The sequence below is a fragment of the Coturnix japonica genome, chromosome 4 (genome assembly GCF_054131305.1).
Source record: "Coturnix japonica strain WE chromosome 4, WE-NBRP24, whole genome shotgun sequence".
Classification (NCBI taxonomy): domain Eukaryota; kingdom Metazoa; phylum Chordata; class Aves; order Galliformes; family Phasianidae; genus Coturnix; species Coturnix japonica.
In genome coordinates, this window is record NC_140666.1 from 28,177,030 (window position 1) to 28,197,462 (window position 20,433).

The following is a 20,433-nucleotide window of genomic DNA, read 5'->3' on the forward strand; positions in this document are numbered from 1 at the left end:
TCTTGTGATGACTTCTGTCAACTCCGTCAGCATTAACATGCACGCCCTATCATGGCAATTGGTTGTATCCAGTATTGAACCTCTTCCACCAAGAAGTATGTTGTCTTTGCTCCAGATCTTCCCCTTGTTCTCTGGGATTCCAGGTTCCTGAAGACTGGTCTTGTTGGCAAACAACAGGGTGAGATATTCAGCCTTTCCTATCATGTGTGTCATAAGGCTCCCGTTTCATTCAGCAGTGGGCCCAAGTGGTCCCTCATTTGTGCATGCAATCACATTCCTAAAAATGTTCACAGGCAATATTTACAGAGAATTTACCTTTGAAGAAATTTTCTATATTAACATAAGGGTCTTGCCACAAGCACTATGTACAAGCAAAGCTCTCTTTTCTGTCACTGTATTGACATAAGGGCCTTATTATAAGTGAGCCCATCTCCTCTGTTTCACAATCTGTTACGTTATAATTGTGCTCTACAGGCTGTTATTGCTGTTGGGGATGGATCCAGCTGGTACTTATTATCTGAACAGATTCATTGTGTAATAGGAAGCTTCATGCACTTGTACTGGTTGACTATAACCTACTTTAAGAAAAGAAAAACAGAACTGATTTAGTAGGATAAGTAGCCACCACACATAAATAAAGAAAAAATAGATTATCTGTGTTTTCCTCCTCATTAGTATTGGCACCTGTACAAGAACTTTAATTTTATATAATTTCTTCGAATTGTGAACTGATAATTAATTCAAACATCCAGCGACTAGGTTTGTAGAATAACATCAGCCAAGTTCGGGCAACTTCATTTTGTATCATATGTCTCCATGCAAACAGCTAGTGATGTATGCATGAAAGCTGAATGTCTGCAGCTGCCAATCTCTGTGTAGGTTTAAAAACGTTGTGCTTCTGTTCCAAAGTAGAATGTATCAGCAGCTTCATTTGCAAGCCTGAGAAATTTTCTGCCTTCAAACAAGATCCTTCATATAGACATCATGTTAATGCTGCATAATGTAAGAATATATTTTTCAATCCTCAAATATGAGATGTTAAATAATTCAAAAGAATCAGTTCTAATTTAAGAAAGGACTTTGGGGGGGAGAGGGAGGGAGGAAGGGGTGTGACAACTTTAATCCAAAATAGTTCTAAAAGCAATGCTCTCTTTCTGTGTCTTATAAATGGAAAATGTTCTTCTGTTTCTCTTTCATTAGCAATATCATCTTTCTCTGCTTCTGCTTCTATCTCTACTTCTTCCCTTTCTCCCTCCTACCCACAATGTGCAGCTTTGCACTGTTAGTTAAGCCAGTCTTCTAGTTTACTCCTAGTTAAGCCATCCACTAGCAACTTTGGAAATGTGTGGACCCATCTTTGGCAAGATGTTTTGGCAGATGCATCATATACCAGGTAGAGAAAAGGATGCAAATGAAAACAACTTCGGGGGAAAAAAATTAGCTGGATCGGTTTTCTATAACGCGTGGTACCACAGGTGGAGAGAAGGCAACATGTGGATTGGAAGGGGAACAGAAAATAGCAGTGACCTGATTTTGGCAACTATGGCAACAGTGTTCACTCACCCTGCAGTTCCTTATCATCCCTACTTCTGTTACCTTGGTATGGTGCTGGTTTGTTCCCTGGCTGCATGGCCATGTGCAGAACCTCCCTGGTCCTGCCACCTCATGGAGTTTTCCACACTGTCTCCAGGCAGCTGGTGCAGCTGGGTTTCCAAAAGGATGTAGGATTCCTCTCCATGCTTCAGAATCTGCTCTCATGCACAGAAAGTCTTCACTTAAATAAGGTCTTGTTTAAATAATATGATCTGGGTGTCCACCAAAAATGATTGGGTTTAATTATTTAAGAGAGGAAATATGTTATACAATACCTGTGTTTTCCCTCTTAATTTACAGATAATGAGGTGCGCTGATTGGAAAATGTGGAAATTGCTTTGACCTCAGAACGATTTACAGAATAGCTGAGCTCTTAGCTTCAAATAGCCAGTGTCGTAATGGCTCATTTCACTTTGACTCTCAGCACCTGAGAGCTAAGCTCTCATCTGGAAGGAGATAGAAGAAGGATGCATGCAATTACAATATCTTGTATTGTGTGAAAATACTAAGTCTTATTCAGTAAAGCATGAGGAAGAAATGTGAAGAAATAAGGCACAGTTTGAGGCAATGGCTTCAAGTTGCACCAGGGGAAGTTCAGGTTTGATATGTGGAAAAATTTGTTCTCTGAAAGAGTGGTGAGGCACTGGAAGGCCTGGAGATGTGGCGGGAGTCACTGGAATAGAATGCCCAGGGAGCTGGTGAGCTCACTGTCCCTGGAGATGTTCAAGAACTATGCAGATGTGGTACAGAGGGATGTGGATTGGAGTGGTCACAGGCATGGGCTGATGGTTGAACTTGAAGATCTTAGTAGATTTTTCCAATATTAATGTTTCTATGACTCTATGAAATGGAATTCTGTTAAGAACATGCAGGTTGCCTCTAGTGACATTGGCTTTCAGTCTTTCTAAACTTCTTGCTTTCTGTTGTTTTCTATAAGACTTTCTAAGCTTCATGACGTTGCAGCCTAGAGGACATGATGTTTTTCACCACAGTGGGCATGTTAACCAAGAATGCCAGTACAAATTAGTACTTTTTTACTTTACTGTGCATTTTGCAGAGAGGGCCCATCTAAGACCTGCAGTGCTCAGTACTGTATGACAGCCATTGTGCCTGCTTGTTGCCCCTCACTTGGAAGACCTGCAGTCAGGTAAAGCCAGCATGTCATGCTCTGCAGACACCTGACGACAGGAACTTCATAGTTCCTATCAGGAAGAAGGTGTTTCTGGCACTAATGGTGTGGTGGGATCATGGTGTCTCTGTGTTACAGAAGTTGGTATACCTATATGAATGCAAACCTAAAAAAAAATTAATGGCAATATTTTGATATACATAATTAGTAAATATATTTGGTAACATTGCTGATCCATTCTTTTCCACTGTATTTGAGAGTCCCAGGGCTGGGGAGGAGATGCTGCTACTTGCTGTCAGTATTTGAAGCGCAATTACATGTCATAGGAATATGGTGCTAATTCAGAGAGCTACTTGTTTTATTGTATCAGTTATGTTAAGGCTTAAACTATCTTCTCTGGCTGATCTCGCTGTGAACAGCTGCTCTGCCCTTAGCTTGTGGTGGGTAAAAGTCTCCCCGGAGTGGCGGCTTGTGGTAACTGCAAGCTGGCTGCTCGAATCTGCTCTACACTTTTACGACATAAGAAATTTAAAGCACGCGACTACCCACCTACATTTTCCACCTATATTTTAAGGATGCGTGCTCAGAACTTTTTTTTAATCAGATATTAATTATGCCTTCTAAACCTCACCTGTTTAGGTAAGACTTCAAGTGTATAATTAGTATAAATAAGTCACATTAAAAAGCTAACAGCTGTGAATTAACTTAAATAGCATGGAATATGTGCTACATCAGCAACCGTAATCTCTAGCTACTTTCTTTCTTTTTCTTTCCTTCTTTCTTTTTTCCCTTTAATGTAAAAAAATATAATTCTGGCTTATCTTTCATATACTATCTAATGAAGCGGTAATATTACAGGTTCACATCCTACGCATAGACAGTCTCTCTGTGTGATGCTATTTTACTATAAAATGGTAAAAATAGAAAATATACACAATATAAAATATAATTTTTACTATGAAATATGGCTGAACAGCGAGTACTTTCCCAGAGAAGTTAGGTTATCTGATACTAACAATGTTTACTGAGTAACTGCATGGATCTGCTCCCCATTAAGGCAGCTGGTTCAAACCCTTGCTTTCTGCAATGTAAGCGCAGACAAGTAACTTCTGGATTATTTAGGATCACTTTATCTGCAATAGAACTTACGTTTGGAGTCCAGTTCAGCTGTTCTCTCTCTGGTACTTATTGGAGGTGCTTCAGGATATTGTCTTATCTGGTCTCTAATTGCTGTTCCACAAAGATACAGATCTATCAGGTGTATCCAGCACTGTGGTGAACATGTGTGGGCCACCCTTGGACATAAGGTAGGAGAAACTAAGTCCTAAGCATCTTCTGTTTGAGATAACTACCTCAAATGCTGGCCATCCTCTTTCTTCCTTTTGTTAGTCTTCCCTGAAAATCTTCCTAGTAGTTGAGAACACTTTTCTGACTGAATTTTTTTGCTTTTCGTTTGATAATCTAAATCAAGTTTTTATTTAGGATGCTGAATTTGAATTATCTGCTCAAACACATCTTAAGCATCTGATGAAATGCCACATATTAACTATAAATGTCAGGTTTAGTCAAAAACAGAAAAACGCTTCAAGTTTCAAAAATCATTTTACTGTTAAAAATAGAACATTCAAAGCACATGTTCAAGATTTCTCTTTTGAAAGAGGGTCTCTGGCATGAAACTTTCAGATTACCTAGTATTTAGTGTGTGACAGTACCCAAATGATCCAGTTCAGAATGGACTTCTCTGTAGCTTGTATTTCTATTATATATATATATATATATATATATATATATATATATATATATATAATGGGCATGCCTGCCTGAAATGGGGGTCCAACTGTAGTTTCTGGGTTTTAACAGAAGTTGTGAAGAAGAATAAATGCATTTGAGTAGAAGACAGTTTGGTGTTTGAATACCGCACTGACATGTTTCTCAGTGTTGTGCTTTCCAAGTCATTCTGCTGCCTATCCCTGTGTACAGCCCTGTGCTTTGCATCTGGAAGCAGTGTGAGAGAGTGGACATCTATTCCTCTCAGATGAGAGAAGTGCTCTGGGAACCAACTGATGTTCATTGGTCACACACAGGTGTTCAGTTTGTAAGGAAAGACAAGAGTTAGTCCAAAGTAAATAAACAGGAAGACCTTACCTGAATCTAATATGGGTGTCAAGTCCTCAGGATCAGTGGTTTTCACCATAAATCTGCTCCTCTTGGCCTGTAGTACCTCCTGGTGTTCTGCAGTGCCACACTGCCATATGCTGCCGTGCTCCATAGGTGGTGTACGAGCCCACGGAATGTGGCTGACAGATCTGCTGCAGCACTTGGTAAGAGCTCACCAGAAATATATACCAGGCTATTAAATAACCTGAAGCTGCAAGCTGAGGCAGACTGGTGTTAATTTCTGGGGGAAGGGGAAGAGGGAGGAGAAGGAGTGTGATCTTAAATATGTATTCAACATCAAATTGGTGACTTTCCAATGTTTTTACTGGATTGAAGCAATTAGATTTGCACATGAATGGTGTCCTCTGACAAAATTAAAAGGTATGAATAGCATCTTCTGTGTTACTGGCAAGAAGGTTATTAGCATAATAGGAAATCATTGTTATGACTGAAATCATACATCTATTATGAGTTTAGTAGTCATATTAAAACTGGATGTCTGAGGTGTGTGTTGCACTTTTTATTAAAGTTTAATCTATTATCAAAAAAGAGCAATAAGATCACAGGGGTCCTCGTGGCCCCACAGTGTAAGTTTTCTTCTCACCAGCCAATTACTAAAAGGAAGAGGGCTATTCCTTTTTGTTTCCTCTCGGCTATTGTATGTTATTCACATCCTTAACATTGTTATTTTATATGTGTCCCTGCAGCATCATAAAGTCTTCTGCAGTGCTTTCATAAAACATATAATACGTAGTTCCACAGATGCCTAAAATAAAAGGCCAGCGTTTTGCAATTCCAGCAAAATGAGAATGAAATTGTGTAGTAGTGGCTGCTGTCAGATTCTGTTATGACAGTGATAAGGAGTTTGAATGCATCTGTATTTGTGCATTTCGGAAAGCAAATGGGATCCTGGGCTCCATCAGGAGAGGGGTGGCCAGCAGGGATAGGGAAGTGATTGTCCCTCTCTACTCTGCTCTTGTGAGGCCCCATCTGTAGTACTGTGTCCAGGTATGGAGCCCTCAGTACAAGACAGAGATTTAGATTTAGTGTTTAGATTCGGGATTACTTATCTTTCTGATATCATTCCCTTTGGAATAGCTGCATATTGCCATCTGTGTATGAACACACAGTGATCTCAAACCTATTAATACATTACTCCAACTTTCTGAGCTGTATGCTTAATGAATTGTGAACTGGTACCTAAATGTGAGATGCCATTATAAAAAGAAAAGCCCAAAGTACTGCCTGTAATGGATTTGTGTGTGGTGTGATGTGACTGTCTCTGTCTGGAAGGAATGACATTACCTGCAGTTTTTTGGTCAGAAGGACAGCTGTAATTTGAAGGTATTGTATTTTTAACTCAGTGTCAGGCTTTCTAGGAAGGTATTAGAGTGAGTGATAAAACTGTGGTGCAATTCCAAATAGAAATTCTTTTTCCAAATCATTTCTGAGACACTGAAATAAATACCCGCAATCTGGCTTGGTAATTCTAAGCACCACAGTAGCACTCATCAAAGCATTTTGTAGTATAAGTCCTCCATGAGTGCTTATTATTGCAAGGCGGTTTATAGAACAAACAATAGCTAGTGTCACTGTACAGTATTGAGCACTAAATCAGTGAGAGGTGCTTTTGGCTTTAAGCTTTCACAGGTTCACAAATGGATTTGTTCACTTTAGTCTCAGAAGTTGGCTGTGAGGTGTTTTATCCTACTAGGGATGATTCATGTTTCTTTGATCTCTAGGACATGTAGGGACCTTGCAAACAGAGGATGATATTGATTAAAATAACCCTATGTTTTTTTTCTTGCTTTCCTTCTTTTTAAGCATCGCAGAGTAGCTTATTGGTTTGGTATCCTCATTAAAAACATTCAGACTATTCCAGTGGGTTTTACAGAGAAATACAATTGATTCGATGTGTTGTACACCATGCTCTTATTTAATGCACTGTAATGAGAGAGACCACCATTACTGATGGAAGTCATTGTTTGGTGCTGAAAACCTGTAGCAGTTTGAACAGTTAAATTCAAGTAACTTTGGGTAATATCAAATTAGTGCCAGCCTCCCACAAAGTCCCATTTTCTATATTAAAAACTAAGCATAAAATACAGGAGTGAGAAGAACCTCACAGGTTATAAGATAAAGATATAAAAATAATTTAGATAACTAAGTTCAAAACTTTTTTGCCTTGTAACTAAGTCAGATATTTCTTGAAATCTTGAGCCTCTCTTCTCAGCCTGTCATGTTTCTGCCCCCTCTTTTAGCCCATTTTCAGAGAAGTTTGCCTTCCTGCTGTACCTACTGCAGCCAGAAGAGATGATAGAATCATAGAATGGTTTGAGTTGGAAGGGACCTTTATGACCACCTACTTCCAATCCCCTGCCATACACGGGGACACCTCCGTCTAGGCCAGATTGCACACAGCCCCATGCAGGCTTGCCTTGAGTGCTTCCAGGGAGGGGGTATCCACAACCTCCCTGGGCAACCTGTTCCAGTGTCTTACCACCTTCACAGGTGGTAGAATTTCTTCCCAATACCTAGTCTAAATCTACCCTCTTCCAATTTGAAACCATTTTCCCTCATCCTGTTGCTACATGCCCTAAAAAAATTCCCTCTCCTGCTTTCCTAAAGGCCCCTTCAGGTACTGGAAGGTAGCTATAAGGTCTCCTCGGAACCTTCTCTTCTCCAGGCTGAAGAGCCCCCAGCACTTTCCCCATGCCAGTAATGCCCAAGGACCTGGATCAAGCACTCTGCCTGGCAGAGGCACCTCAGCTTGTCTGAGCCTGGTTTCAGGAGGAGGTGATGGTGTGTGCAGCATGACAGGAGCTGGGCTCTGCCTGTCCTGTGCAGCCCTGACCTTTCTACCCCCCACCCAGCCTGGGCTTGCAGCCAGACATGAGGTCACTCTGAGGGACACCGTTGCATGAGTCTGCCTTGTGTGAATCACCTTGTCGTGCCTTTACTGAATGCAGATTGCATTTTGCTGTTGCTAGATGGCAATGTGCCTTCAGGAAAGGAGGGCTGTGGAGGTCTGGGGAAGGAGGTTTTGCTGTGGCACTCAGAGGTGACAGAATAGGGGAGGAAGCTGCAGGCTTTCCTCATCCCCACTTTTTTTTTGTGGCAGAGGGGCATCTGGCTTAAACAACGTGTGTGTGTATATATATATATACATAGTTATATATATATTTATGGTTTACATATATATGCACACAACCTTTTATTATTTACTTTATATTTGCTAGTTAGGGAGATGTAACTAATCCCATACTGCTTTAAACTAATTTAACACCAGTGCACAGAGGGGTGTAGCAGCCAAGGTGCAGAGTGACAGTGGGAGCAGCAGTTGTTTTTCAGCCCAGGGGCTGGCACAGCCCAGAGGTTTGTGTGCTTAACACATTGTAATGCAGCTGTAGACAAGAATAGGCTACTACTTCAGAGGATTGATATATTCCTACTAGGAATATGCTGCAAAATGTAAGCCAGAGATGCCCTGAAACCTTTCTGCTCACGGGTTCATTTCCTTTAGAGTTTCTCTCCTCCTGGCTGTCCTCCTCTCTGTAAGAAGGCCTTGCCTTACTTGACTAAACATAGATTAAATTACTTGGTGCTAATATATTTGCTGGAGATAGCTTTTACTGGAAAGCAAGACAGTCCTGCATTTAGAAAGTTATACTCTATATAAACAAATGCCATTTGTATAGACGGTGTAATATGTTCCAGCTTTATTTGATCTAAGCAAGAGGTGCCAAGGATACGTCCAGTATTTTTTTAAAGCTGGCAGTTGAGATAGAAGGGAAAATTATTTTCATCTGTTTGATCCTGGTTCCTATTTACAGAGAAATGACAATTATTTTAAGGAGAATTAATTATGAGCCAGTCGCAGAACTCAGTTCAGTGCAGCTGGTTGGCAACGATTAACTCAAATATTGTAATTATTGCAAGTTTGGAAAGAGAGCTGAAATAATCCAGATGGTTTAGCCTGATTAAACTGATACAAAAGTCACCAGACGTAGTGTTAATCCTCTTCTTCTGCTGGGTGCAACAGTCCATACAGACCTGTGATAGCAGGGAACAGGTGCTAGTTAAAGTGGCTGAGAGCTGTCCCATAAAGACATCCAACTGGTCAGAATTCTGAAGAACTGAGTTGATGGTGATGAGAAGGTGAGAAGTTAAAACACAGACAATGAATGTAATAGACCCCTCTGTCAGTTTCTGCGTGGTTACTGGCCCATGCACAGTAAAGGGATAAAAGAAACTAAGAAAATAATCTGAGAAGGAAAATGAGAGTGAGAAGAATTCCATTCAGAGCTGAAGCTCCCTGGAAAATGATCAGGACAAAATTTATGCAGTGTTGTTTTCTGTCATATCTGCAAGCACTATAGACTGACTAAACAAAACAAAACAAAAACCCAACCAACCAAACAACAAAACCAACACACAAAAAAAACCCCAAATCTATCAGTAGTCTTAATATATGATTAGTTTTGGAAGACTTGATAATATTAGCTGTACTAATGTGTATAAATAGCTCTTTCCTTATAATAGAAAGAGACACGTGACAATTATTTAAAAGGAGTGAGGAAAAAAGCCAAAAATACATCAGTGTGAAAATGTATTAATGACTGCTAAATCTGGTAACAGTAGGAGAAAAGAAAGATGCTGTGAGGATCCTTGATATTGAAAAATATAAGGCAAGGATCACAGAAGCCTTTTGCTTTCAATTAAAGAATGACATTAAGGAAACTTCTAGAGCTTTTGGTTACTTCAAAAAAATTAAAAAAAAAAAAAAATCCCTTCATGGGAAGCAGCTGTAGTAGTATGGGGAGGGACTTTTTATAAGGGCACCTGGTGACAAATTGAGAGAAAATGGTTTTAAACTGGAAGAGGGTAGATTTGACTAGATATTAGGAAGAAATTCTTTCCTTTGAATGTGGTGAAATACTGGAACAGGTTGCCCAGAGAGACTGGGGATGACCCCCAATCTCCCCGGCTGGCTGGGGCTGTGAGCAACCTGGTCTAGAGGGAGGTGTCCTTGCCTATAGTAGGGGATTGGAAGTAGGTGATCTTAAAGATCCCTTTCAATTCATTCCATAATAATAATAAAAGACAACAACAAAGATAGTGACTGGGCCAGCAGGGAATTGCAGATTACTATGGAGGCAAGTAAGGTCAATCCTACCAAACCTTGGTATGCTTTCTGATTCTGGGAGTTATGCTTGGCCAATAATGATAAGGCTGGAAGAACTTGCAGTAGAAAACAAAGGCTGTAAACGACAAGGGAGTCTTGAGAGGGATTGGATAAGACTGTTATTTCAGGCAGTCACAGCTACAATTTCTACAGACTCCAGATGGAAGCAAGACAGGGGTTCTAAATTGTTTGGCTTAATTGAGGGATAGGCAACAGACGGAATAGTTTTAATCTGCAAGACTAATGATCTTGTTATTATTTGGTAATCATGATGCCCATGTGACTGAGAGGTCACAAGAAAATGAAAGGATCCACAGATACACTTAAAAAATTACTATGATGTATTTCTGATGTTGAATTACATATCAGCTGGTGGGTAATTGCTGTATTTTCATGTGAAGTCAAGACATGGTGAACTGTCTCCTTAAAAGTTTCTGGAATGAGCTGCTCACCATTGTATCATTACATATGCTGAATAGTGTTGATGTGTTAGATGTCTGATACCAAAAGAAAGTGACCTCTGATTGACTTGGATTTCTGGATTCTGCAATATGCACAAGACAGGTGACTATGCTACTAACAGATATATTGTGCCAGTCAGCCCTCTTTAAGGAAGACTAAACTCCAATGTAATAATTGCTTTTTATAAAGGATTAATGTGGTTTAGATGAGGTTGTTCAATAATCTGTAATATACTTATTATATTTAAAACAATGCAATCAGACAGTCTTCCTTCAAAAAAAAAAACAAACCAAAAAACAACAATCTTACTGTGCAATGTACTTACCAGTATGGAGCTAGAGAGTATCAGTATCTGCATTGTGCTGTTGATTCCATTTATTTCTCTCTATATATTTTACAGTTATATTTTGTAGTTATTCAATTTGCATGAATACCTGTAAAGTCAAAAATAACTGATTGTTTTTGGCAGGCGGTAATGACTTAAATCAGCATTATATTTGTAGTACTCTTAAAATGAAAGCACTTATAAGAGCATATTCATAAGTTTGCCTAGCCACTGTACAAATATATTAAAAAATAGAATCTTTGCTTCACAAAATATCAGTTAAACAGATACTAAGCCAGCATGGACACCAAATCAAACAGAAGAGATAGGGAAGGCCATTAAGTGAAAGGATTAAGTTATTCATCTCTGAATGGCGTTTCCATTACTGTGAAACTACTTTGAATGAAACGGGCAAATAGCTTTGAAGAAAAAATAGCAACATTGTAGCGGTATCATTTGCTTGGGTTATTACATGATGACTTTGATTTGGAGAAAGGGTGAAGAAGAGTTGGAAAGGAATTTCAATCAGAGCTGTTAGCAGTAAGAAAAAGGAAGGGCAGAATGTAAACGATTCATTCAGTGGCATACACCCTGGGAAATTGGTGCTTGCACAGCTGGAAAGACTGGCAGTTACTTTATTCTTCCTCTTTCTAGGCAGACTGTGAATGTACAGTCAACTCTTTCACAGTTCCATGCGCAGTCTTCCTAGACCTTTGTAGCTGCTGCTTGCTTAGCAAGGACAGCCGCATGCTGCATTGTTCTGATCTGAGCATGGAAGAAAGAGGAGTGTGTTAAAATGCAAAGGAGGATGGTCAGAGGCAGGCAACACCAACGCAAGACTCCTGCTTTGATCAGAGATTACATTATCACTGGTGACCTAAGCAAGCGGTCTAGATTTGCTTGGGTTTGCTCAGCCATTACAGTGAATGGCATTGGGTAGTGGGAAAACCAGGCACCACTGAGGTGAATTTGACTGGAATTGAGTAGGGAAATAAAGGCAAAATTGGTGCTTTGTTCTTTCCCCTTCCCTGGGCCTTCATTAAAGAAACTACTTTGTGTTCAGTTACTGTAATGAGTTCTTCATAAAAATGAAGAAGAAACTGTTTTGGGAAAGACTTAGAATCTTCCAAGCCTGAAAAAAAGAGCATCGTCTTGTCCTTTGTCATTGTATGGAAGAAATAAATTCTTCAGGAGCAAAGGGAGGGCTTACTTGTGGATGCCAGGTTGTATTCTGGAACCCTCAGTGTTCTCAGTATCAGGAAACGTGATCTGACTGCTGTTTTCACTGTTTTCGAAAAGCGGGAGAGCTTATGCTAAGTGGTAGGGATACAGTTAACATGGAGGATAGAAATGTGCTTGATTTCTCTCGTGCTTCTTGTCATATCCTGACTTTTGAATTTGTTCAGTACTCTTATTCTATTTAAGTGTTCATACTTGTTAAACAGATCTAGATGAGATGAATTTCTTTCTGGGTAGCAGGTATCCTGGAATGACACAGGCACAGTGGTCTCAGGATGGAGTGGAAGCAGCTTAGAAGCAGAGGCGTAGTTTCTGCTCCCCTGCCCCCTGGGATATTATCAGTGTCAGAGTTCTTTAAACTGTTTTAGGAGGTTTCAGTTCTGTGAGGTTTTGATGCCTTCAGAGACTCCGCAGTCTTGAGCTAAAGCTAAATTTCTTTTATATTTATTATTTTATTTTAATCTATATATTTATTTCTAAGGAATGGACGTTATGCATTAAATCTCATTGCTGTCAAGTAAAGCATTCTGCAGATTGGGCTGGTTCTGCAAGCAAGGCAGGAGAGGTAGGACATCTCAAGAACAACAGAGGTTGAACAGAAGGGTGATAAGTAGTTTGCTGCATGACTTGGAGGAGGCAGAGAGAGACTGGATATCTTTGAAAGAATATTTGGTGTTCTCAGCCTAGGAAGGAAGATGCATAGCTAGATCATAGTCCAAATATCCAGTTGCCATCAGAGGGCATGTATGTTACCCTACGCTGCAAAATACAGAGAATTGTAAGCTCTGTTTCCTTAGCACTTGGACATAGAGTGGCTCGCTGTTATGCTCACAGTGGTGCTCAGAAATTACTCAGCTTTGATTTTAATCTTTAACTTTTTGGATCTAGCTGTTACCTTTCCCAAAAGGTCCACTATACTAAATGCAATGTAGTTTTGTAACATCTTGTGACTCTGTACAACCCTTTTAAATAGAAACAATATTGAAAGAAACACACAGTAAAATGAGTAATGTAAATTATTAAATTTAAATTATATAAATTAAATTATTTAAATTAAATTATCATTATTATTAAAAATATCTGTGGCCTTCTGTGAAGCACTGATTTCACACAGTGAGTGTCTATAAATTAAAGTATACAAATATAATCATTCAGATTGCCTCCAAAACTAACCAGACAGGAATAGAAAGATACTTTTATTCCCATGACTGTTCTATACTATTTGGATAGTCTGTTTATTTCCAGTCTACAAGTTAGTGTAATACCTTACCCATGCAGATTCTGAATACCCTTATTTTGTGTGTATCAAATGTCCTGCTCTATACATATATCTTTGCTAATGCTGATGTAAAACTTCAGTCCATGCATTGCAGCAGAGTGGACCCTTATACCCCATATATTTAAGATTGTGTTTCAGTACCACATTCAGCAATTGCTTGGGATATTATTTAGCTTCTTCAGCCAGGTCACCATATATCAGATCCAGTTCTGGAGCCTAGAAAAGCAGAGAATAAGTGTATGTATCCAAAATAAATATTATAGATTGAAAATATATATATATTTGTACTGTTTGGAGGGAACAGAGTAACTCCTTTTTTGCTTATTACTAGGCCACCTTTATGAGACTCCCACACAGGTCTTGTAAACAGGTATCCTCATACAGTGTGAAAATGTTAAAGATGCCTTTTTAGCCTCATTCACTTTGGAAGGGACAGAAAGTAGTTCTGTTTGTTATGCTGGCAGATGCAGTTCAAGAAAGCTAGTTAATGAAAGTTAGTTCAAAGGCATTGTCTATCTTGCTTTCGGGGCACAAAACTTTGGCTGCCACAGTGCTAAAAGGTGACTTGTTAAGAACATACACATCTGCATTGCAGGCAAAACTGTGACTAAACATTGAAAATGTCAAATACCTGCTCAGTGCCGTATTCTTTCTTAAACAGTGCTTGTTTCACATCTTTGTTTTTCTCCAGAAATGTTCACATGCTGTGCATGATAACATTGGATACCAGCACTTAACTTTGAGTTGCTCTGACTATTGTTTATGTTATCACTCAAGGAAGGAATTTCTCCAAATTTCCCTTTAAAAATATTTACCTCTAGCTCCATCTTGTTCTGTGAGTCTAGTTTAACTAAATTCTACTAGATCCATTAATGTAAAATGGAAAATCTATCCATTTTCTTGCTTGCCTGCTTTGGTAGTTACATATTAATGCATCAAATTGAGCCATTTATGGAATGTTTAATTCTGTTTTTAAGCAAATTCTAGGACTCCAACAGATTCAGTTTCTGATACGCATTACTTAAGTGCATGCACTGTAAAGACTTTTTACTTCCCATGTTCCTGCTGAATTGTCACCAGGTTGCCCAGATGTTTTATTCTACCTTGTGACTCTGTAAGAGAATATTACAGTTGTGTAATACCACATGAATTAACACATAAACATGCAAAACCTGGAGTTTGATTTTATCAATATGCTCACATATTTAAACCCAAACTTAATTCTTTTCAGAATGCTGTTTGAATTATTAAAGCATTTTTGAACATTTCCATAAGAAAATGCAGATTTTTTTTTTTTATAGCAAAGTTTTCAAGGAAATTGCACCTTTACAAATGAGACATTTTGGACTCTGGAACCATGTATGAATAAATTTGGTCCTTAGTGTTAGATGAGGGACTAAAGGGAATGGTTTCAAGCTGCAGCAGGGGGGATTCAGGCTGGACGTTACTTCTCAGAAAGGGTGGTCAGGCACTGGAATATGGACTGCCCAGGGAGGTGGTGGAGTTACCGACTCCAGGGGTGTTCAAGGAATGTTTGGATGTTGTGTTGAGGGACGTGGTTTAGTGGGAGCTATTGGTAATAGGTGAATGGTTGGACTGGATGATCTTTAAGGTCTTTTCCAACCTTGGTGATTCTGTGATTCTGTGATAAGTCAGTGTATTGTTTTCCATGTCAGATTCTGTGCATTATCTTCAACTATTTTTTCACTGCTCTGAATTCAAAACCTGTAAAACTCAGATGCTTAGAATAATTTCAGTGTGACAGCAGATCTCAAGACTGTGACTAGGTCTGAGCCTTTATTGAATCAGTATTTGCCTAACAGTTTTTTCTTTCTCGTGGGATGTGTTTTGCTGATAAATCATTCTTTGAGTTATGGCAGAAGCATAGGTTTAAACATGCATGTGTATGTGAAAGAGACAACAGTGACAATTTTACAGTTAGTTTTGTTTGAAAGCTATATATTCCATAAAAAGATAATACTGATCTTTGCAAGTTTTCTCAGAGCAGATTTACATTGCATGAAATCTTTTTGCATATCCTGGAAAAATAAACTCTATGTCTTCTTTCCAGTGTAGGTTTTACCTATTTGCAGCCATTCTGTGACAGCTGCTATAGTTCCCCAGAGATGCATTCTTGGATTTCCTTTTATTTTTATTCTGCTATCACTGTTTATACTGCCTGTCTTTGGATTATTATTCTTTTTCCCCAGGCTTTGAAAAATGTTACGTCTTCATATGATCAGAAAAATCTGGCAGAATACCATAGAGTATCCATGGCGGCACTCCCTCAAAGATACACATACAGGTATGTATGTATAATATATATCTTAAGTGCAGATTTAAATTTTAAAGCTGGGCAGACATGGCCTCAATAATAAATATTTACAATAAATCAAGCAAACCCGACCAAAAGGGTTTTGGAAAGAAGCTGCTGGGAAACAAACAAACAAGAAAACATGACCTTAATTTACTCTGTTGGCAAAGACAAGGATAAATCTTGAGTAAGGCTGTGTGGAGTGCTGGCTCTCTAAGATGAACAAGAAGGCTCAAAAATTGCAATGCCAAAACATTCCAAGTGGGAGGCAAAAGCAGATCCAGGCAAAGGTAAACAAAAGCAACAGTGTAGGTCATTCAGGCTTTTGCATGTTCCCTGTACAGAAATTCCTTCAGAAATCTTTGGAAAGATCCCTTGTAATCATTAAATTGTCCAGAGAATAAAGCTAACAGTTTGAGGTTGAGACAGATTATATATTCATATATATTTCTGGGAGACTAAATTAATAAAATATGAATAATAGGACAGGAACAATCCCCAAAACAGCACAAATTCTTTCACTTTGATGATAAAAACCACAAGCTAGACCATCCTGATTAAATGTGACAAACTTTAAAGCCATTTTGGTCAATTTCAGAACATTTTTTTAAATGACAGTAAACGCTTCTTAGCTGTAAAGGTATTCTATAGTTGACATAATTTCACAAGGGCAAAGAGTCGAAACTCCACTCAGTTTCCTTCTAGAAATGCAGATCTGTCAAGTTTTAGTAATTGCTGGAAGAATGTATAGGATCTGAAAAGCAAACAAACTAACAACAACAAAAAAAAAAATAATGTTGAACAAAAACTACCTGTTTGACCTGCCAACTGCTGTCACTGCAAATCCTCTGTTGCTTCAGCAGACTCTGCTTTGATGTGTGCACTCACGTGAAATACCCATTAAAATCAGGAGGGAGTCTGTAGGGACTCTGAATTTTTTCAAGTATGGAATTTATTGCAGCATTATTGATGAAACTGCCCTCCCCTAAGCAGGTATGAATGAAATATAGATCTGTCTTTGAGAGCACCACATGCAGAAGGCCTCATTTCATGTTTTCATCTTAAGAAAAGCACACAATCCAGAAGAAGAGTAGATAAAATAGTCAATGTGGAAAGTCAAAGTGCTGTGTCATGCTGCCTATTACTTAGCTCTTTTCCAAAGTTCAGTTTTACTCTTAATATCTGATACATCCTTTTATTTATTTATTTATTTGCTTATTTATTTCCTGCATCAAACAAGAGGAGATGCCAAATCTTTGGTTGACCTTGGTGAGTAAATAATTGATGCTCCTTTGAAATAAAGAGGGCAATGAAAAGATGAATTTTAATGGTGTGGAAATAACGCTGAAGCATTTGTTCTTTGGACAGGCAAGACAATATTTTCATTTTGTAGCAAAATTAGGGTGAGCAAGTAGTTAACTTTAATAGGATGTGGAAGATACACATCTGAGGGGAGGTCTGTATAAAATGGCTGCCCGCAGCCTTAAGTGTTAATTAGCTGCAATAGCAGTTCAACAACCACGGCCCAGTTTCCTGCGACCTCATCGGTGTGGCATCTGGACAATTATCTTTAGGATAATGGGCCCTTTCATCCATAGCAGAACAACAACATCACACTGGGCTTGTGGAAGATCAGAGCCAATCTGCTGCTCATCAGGGTGCCTGCCATCCCCTTCGTATCACACCTTATTTCAAACCTAACCTTTCACATCTTGCATTAATTGTTTTTAGATTAAAAAACAATGAATCCACTTTAACAGCATAGGGGGGGGAGAGGGGAGCTAATAAACATCAGGTATCATCTGAGCAGTAATTTGGACCTTAAATATTCCTGCCTGAGTTTCAAAAAGAAACAACATTCTAGATCACTGGTTACAACTGATGGTCATTTTTTTTTCATCTCTAAAGAAATGTAATTAACAAGTTCTTCTTCCTCAATGTACTTTTTTTTTTTTTTTTTTTTTTTTTAAAATAATTATTGCCATCTATTCACTTAGTGTACAAAAATTATTGAAATGCCCAGCAAAAGACCATACCTTGTTTCTTGTTCTTTCTATAGTTGGCACCATGCTGTAGTGCCAAGCTTTTCAAATGTTTGACTCTTCACAGAGGTTTGTCCCTTACTTAAGTTCATTCTTAATCGGTAGCATGAAGACCTGTTTGATTCCACTTAAATAACTGAACATGTCATGGCTAAATTTCTCTAAGACTATACTTTTATGTTTATTGATGAGTTATTAAGATTTTTCTCATGCTTGGTAGAATACTTAGGGTGGTACACAGCAGTTTTGTAAGGCACGGCAATCAGAGCAGGAGAGCGATGTGTATCGTTAATGTTTCAAATCTCTTTATTTTAACAACGTCTAAATAGGAAATACAGAAGCTAGAATTCTGTCTCCATTCTCTTGATTTTGCTGAGTCTAGGTAACTTCAGCTCATCTTCTCTACTTGTACAGTATAGTTAGGACTTGGGTTAAACTGAAAGACAGAGAATTACAGTTTAATTTTCCTCACAGTCTGAAGCAAGGGCACTTCCTCTAGCCAGGAGAAGTTACTGAATTTCTTTGAAATGGCAGCCAGAAAGGTACCCACTGCCTAGTACAGAGCAGCAATGCCAACTTTTGTTCTGTTGCCTATTGTTTTTGTTTAATATAAGCAAGTCATCATGTTGTGAGAGCTACAGGCTCTGAAAATTGCTTCCTCGTTTTTATTCACATGGCTATCTTAAATTTGTTTTTATGCTCATTCAGCTGTAACTCCCTACTTTTAGTTTTACATGTCTTTGAAATGTTAGTATCATAAGTATCATAAGTCTTGTTCTTCTTTTCATATTTCTTTTCTTATTTATTTTTTTTGAACAAACTAATTGAAATGCAAGTAATTCATATGCTTCTAACCTGCAGTCATTTCATTACTGTGTTGAGAAGGTGAGGAACTAACAGACTACTGCATGTAGGATGGCTTCCCTAAGAAATCTGGAGCTTTTTTTAGTTTTTTTACTTAAAAAATATATATAATATTCCAAGTCATTCAATAATCATCCTCTGCACAGCTTGAGTGTTACTTTGAATTTCAGGTGTACAATCTTTGAGAGCTCTAAGTTGAGAAGCCTGTTTTAAATACTTGATGGACTTCACACAAGTAAGTCAAAGGCTGGGTGTTCAGCCTCAGAATTTAAGTCTGTAAATCATTCTGCAGCTCAGCTTTCTGAGTCTGGTTTCTATGCTGTCCTGTGAGCAATTACAGTAAAGTTTTGAGAAAGGAATGTATAACACCAGACTGCCTCTTCCTCACCAGGCACCTTCTAATGGCTTTTTCTCTCAAAAGCTGTCTCTTTATTTTGGATACCTAACGTGTGCAGCTCCTGTTGCCAGCTGCCCTTTTTCTAGCCATCATTGGTGAAGTCCCTCTGATCTATTTCTCTGTTCCATTTGCCCTTTTGAGTGCTGCCAAAGTTTTGATGAGGGGAAATATTAAAAAAAGAAAAAGTCTGTCATCACCTGCAAACATTCTTCCTTTTTAGTGGATAGTTAATTTTGTGTTTATGCTCTGTGCCATTAACATCCTTCTTATGAATCTCTAAGACATCACACATGTGCAAGGCGTAAATTTGACGGAACATAACTTGCTTAACAGAGGTTAATGAAGACAGCCTATTAGTATCCTGCTGAGTTTGTTGTTGAGTGTACCATAGTAATGCAGCCAGACAGTGCTTACAGGTTCATACACAAGACTGAGAAAAGAAGTGCAATCAAGATCACTGATTGATTGAAAAAAAATCAGAAGAAATGATGGCTAGTACTTATGGGGAGACTTCAGTAACTGATGACAGAAACATGTCCAGCTCTGCTACTTGCTCGCTCTGTGACCTCTGTGATACGCTGTCAGACTCCATTGAAGTTTTTGAACTTGGACTCTCTGTAGATGACTATGGATGAATTGCTAGAGCTGATTTTCAGAGATTCTTGATACACACAGTTCCCTCAATCTTTAAATAATTCTAGGCAGGCAGCATTTCCAGAAAAGAAAGAATGTAATTTTTTCCAATACTAAGTTACGGGTGCAGACTCCTAATGTTGTACATAAATGTGAAGTCATCTGCCACATCTGTATATTTTAAAACTGTCTCTCTCTCATGCATTTTTTTTTTTTTTTTTTTTTATTTTTCCCCCTTTCCCCCAAACTCCCTTCCCTCTCCAACCCATAGTTCATGACTTTGCCTTAGGTCACTTGGGATGTTATAAATTTTACACTTTCCTTATACTGAAAGAAATGATATTTTAGATGAGTCAACTGAAGCACTCCTCTCTGTTCTTCTGTGATTATCCAAGGAAAGAACTATTTTTGCCACCAGGAAAATGTCAAGAGTTTGGAGGTAGGTCAGGTTGTCTGAAGGTCATGAAGACCCAGGACCTGGCTGTTTCATCTATCAGTTGGGTAAGGAAAGCTTGACATTAGAGCACAGAAGCAGAGGTGGCTCATAAAATTTTGGTCATTGGAGATATGCACAGCTGAGGATAAAGGCCTCATTTTTTATTTTAGGGTTTTCCAACGGAGGTTGTTTTGGGATCAAAGCTATTGCAGAAGGGTGAGTTAGAGAGCAAGCTACTTGCTGACAGCAAATTACACCTGTGTTATTTGTCAGGAGTCCTTCTGCATTCTCTGTCCTGGTTTTGAATGCCAGGGGCAGGTCAGTCTCTTTTCACATGCACAAGCACCGTTTGAAAAGTATCATTGTCTTTTCTGAGCA

General features: G+C 38.7%; 1 long non-coding RNA gene across 1 annotated transcript in view; it reads left to right on the forward strand.

Annotated features, from left to right (window-relative positions):
- The window catches only part of LOC146761006 (uncharacterized), a 38,063-nt gene that overhangs the window by 2,955 nt on the left and 14,675 nt on the right, over window positions 1-20,433 (forward strand). Inside the window, exon 2 of the long non-coding RNA XR_014945731.1 lies at window positions 15,580-15,674. This is a non-coding gene — a long non-coding RNA (uncharacterized LOC146761006). The remainder of the gene's footprint in view (window positions 1-15,579; window positions 15,675-20,433) is intronic.